Source organism: Pteropus vampyrus, unplaced genomic scaffold (assembly GCF_000151845.1).
Source record: "Pteropus vampyrus isolate Shadow unplaced genomic scaffold, Pvam_2.0 Scaffold11, whole genome shotgun sequence".
Classification (NCBI taxonomy): domain Eukaryota; kingdom Metazoa; phylum Chordata; class Mammalia; order Chiroptera; family Pteropodidae; genus Pteropus; species Pteropus vampyrus.
In genome coordinates this window covers 13321608-13325476 of record NW_011888792.1, presented here as the reverse complement: position 1 = coordinate 13325476, position 3869 = coordinate 13321608, and positions in this window count along the sequence as shown.

Below are 3869 nucleotides of genomic sequence, written 5' to 3'. Positions count from 1 at the left end.
GGGAATGAAAAGATACATCTTTCAATTTAATGATTATATTCATCAATCTTTAGGTCATGCCAGCAAAAGAAACATCCAAACCTGTAAAGAATTTTCATGAGTTTATTTGAGACAAACTGATGACACATGCTGGGGAGCAAGATCTCAAATGCTCTGAAGAATAAGTTTTGCAGTTTCTTTTATGCATTTGAAATTAAGGTGGAACATAAGGAAGATTATATGATGGTAGAAGAAAGCAAGGAGGGAATAGAATTACAAGGTAAAGATTACATGCTCCTATGAGTATGGTTAAGCTTTAGAAAGAGTGGTCTGAAAAAGGGTATTTCAAAGGTGTGTTAACAGCAATGCACAGAAATAATGGACAGGACTTGATTAAGGCAAAGATAAACCTTTTACTAACGAAGTTATATGCCTGGGGTGTGACTACCCACCATGACCTGCCCAGTCAGGAATTTATAATCAGATCACCCCTGTGAGGTTACTTTCCATAGATCCCCTTTTTTTATCCACAGTCAACTGTGCAAAATGAAGCTTTCTTCCCCAAGAAGCTGAATTTGATTATTAATAGAATCTCATGGTGATAAAAAATGCATGAGTAAGACAGAAACTTCCTTAATAAGCTGACAATTAAGTGGGAGAGTTAAAGTAGAAGCAAGATGAGATTTAAAAATTAGGTGAGTGATGGGATTGGATGTTCTTTAAAGTACCTTCCAACTCTGGAAGATTCTGCAAATCATTTTACCTTGTCAAAGTTTTGCTTTGAAAAGTTAGAAAAGTTTCATAAGGTACATACGTGAACCACAAGCACAGATTCCAAAGAGGGAAAAATAATTCTGACTTCAGTGTTCTAATCCTGCAAGCCGCAAAACTTTATCTGAATTTGAACATCAGATCTGTTAATCTTAACTCTCTTTGTTACCTACAGGAAGACCCAATTTATATCCTATCATATTCAATTGTGCAGTTGCTTTGAATCCAGAAACTAGAAATGCTCGATCTTACTTATCAACAAGAGGAAGGTAAAAACCCTGTTCAAAACATATTTAAACTATTGGTGTGGGCAGATGGAAATAATGCAATGCTAGGTCTACAGAATACCTGGTAGAGAATCTGGATTTGATTACTTGTATTTGATGGGATTTTCAAATTACTTTTAAAAGTAGGTCATAAGTACCTGCCTGAATTAGAGGAGGACTCTCTAGGGACTCCTGCTGTGTTTTAAGAAATCTTTGGAGTGCAGGTGCCTTGTCCTCAGAAAGGAAAGTGCCCTTGAAGATTACAGGCAATAATTTCTATCTTATTTCCAACATGACCAGAATAGGGTGGAGCCACAGGATTGATACCCCCTCGGCTATTGTCAAAGGACCAATTACTATATTCACAGCTAACTTAATGGGATCCTGAGTAACATCATTAAGGGCACAGTAAGCTATAAATGATTTTCAAGAACCTCACGAAATTCCCTGGGTATCTATGCCTGGTCTACCTCCCTTATCTAATACCATCTGTGGATGCACAGATGACCTGGAAATTGAAATTGTGTAACCTCTAATTGAAAGAAATCTAACGTAAGTCTCTGTAAACTGTTCATTGCATATATATATTAGTTCACACCTAGGGAATCTAAACTACTTATTGCTAACCTCTTTGGAACTCTGAAGCTCAATCATTAGATTTCATAACATCTACTTGCGCTAAGTGAAATAGTATTTTAAAAATTCAGTTGAGAGACAATAGTTTTTGTTAGGAGAATTTAGCAACTGAGTTAAGAGATGACCAAGGGTGCCAAATAGAGTGAGGTTATTGTTAAAATGCAGATTCTTGGCCACTCACTAGACTTACTAAATCCAAACCTTTGATGGCTGAGGCCCAGGGACCTAAACTTTAACAAGCTTCCCAGGGGAATCTTATGTACTTAAAAGTTTGAGAACCTCTGCCCTAGGGCATCACCAATTCAAAGCAAAAAATTACTTTTTACTACCAAGTGTTATAAAATGTTGAACTTCTAACACAACTTTAATTGGCTATAGGAAACCAACACTCCTTAGTGTTAGAAATATTCCAGCCACAATTGACTTTCTCATATTCAGGGGTGTGATTCAGCATGTAGCAAAGATGCTACATACATGACTACAGAAATCTGGCCCACCCTGTACAAGGCTGCTAGTGATAGGCTCCCTTTGCTCCCACCATGTATGCAACTAGTATCATGATCAGTATGTCCTGAACTTAATCACTGTCTTTCTCCTTCATCATTATGCTCTCTTGTCTTCTCTAAAATAAGGACGATGTTAATTTGGGGTAACTCATAAAAACCAGTACACTTTTCCTTTACCAATATTTTAAAATTCATTTTTCTTCTATTGTTCTTTTCCATGTATTTATGGACTGATTGGCACAAAAACTTGTCCTGATGGCTGCAAACTTCTTCAAACTCCTAAAAAATATTTTGCTTTGAATAATATTCATAAGTCTATTTGAGCTAACAAAATAACAAAAAAAAGGGAGGGGGCAGTAAAATTGGCTTCAGCAATCCAAGAGAAAGGCCAGCGACCTCAAGATAAGTGAGGTAAGGCTGCCTTCTCACGTGCTTGAGACTTCTTTCACCAAATCCAAAATGTACCAAGTCATATCTTGGCAGGAATACTTTACCTTTGAGAGCCTGAAAACTTGTACACTAGTAAAGATTGTATGCAGACATTTCCTCTATGCAGTTTCATGCTGTTGTTTTCAGTAGAATACAGTACAATACTGATGCAACAACATTTATCTATCTACTGACTCACCAAACCTGAATGATGTACCTGTTAAAAATAAAAGTCATTGCTAGGCACTAGAATCACTTCTTTCATAAGAAGATTCTCCAATCAAACCCATTCAGCTGGCTGTATAGCGTCCTTCCCAAGGCACAATCTTAATGGAATAGAATCATAACAGCTGGTTTCCACACACTGCCACCCTAATAAGACAGGAACCTATGTTGTCAATGGGGTGAAAGAGTGTCACAACTGTCCAGCAGCTCAGCTGAAAGGTGGTGGGAACTATATAAGAGAAAGGGGAAGCCTTTTCAAGGGAACTTCTACAGATATTAGCTTAGAAAATGATTCTTTTGCAAATTTTTGCATTTTGACTTTGATGCAGAGAAAGCTCAATGCCATAGTTCACAGGGTTCCTTTTTTCATTCAGGGAAGAGATATAAGAAGTAAGGCTATAGTCCATTCTAAGTTATAATCAATATAAACACTGAATGAAGACAGAAAACATTAAAATTGTTGAGAAATAATACATTTGCTTGGATAAGAAGGCTGATAAGGGCATTGACTAGAGTGCTATAGAGAACTTGTTTCTTTCTAGCAGAGATGTTTAAAGTTAATTTTACTGTAAAGCTACAATAATCATGATAATATATGATATTGGTGAAAAGATTGACACATAGATCAATAAAGAATAGAGAATCCAGAAAAAGACCCACATAAATGCTATGGTCAATTGATTTTTGACATAGGTTTAAAGGCAATTCAATAGACAAAAGATTATCTTTTTAACAAATGGGGCAAATCTATAAGCAAAAAAATGAATCTAGACACATCTCACACTCTATACAAAAATCGACTCAAAGTAGGCCACAGACGTAAATGTAAATGTAAAACTGTAAAAGGTTTAGACAAAACATATAGGAAAATGTTTGTGACTTTGAGCTAGGCAAAGAGTTCTTAGCTATAATACCAAAAGCACTATCCATTAAACAAAACTGATAAGTTAAACTTCATCAAAATTAAGAACTTCTTTTTGCTCTACAAAAAGGCATATCTTACTCTGCAAAAGACACTTCAAGAGGATTTAAAAAAAAACAAGCCTCAGACTAGGGG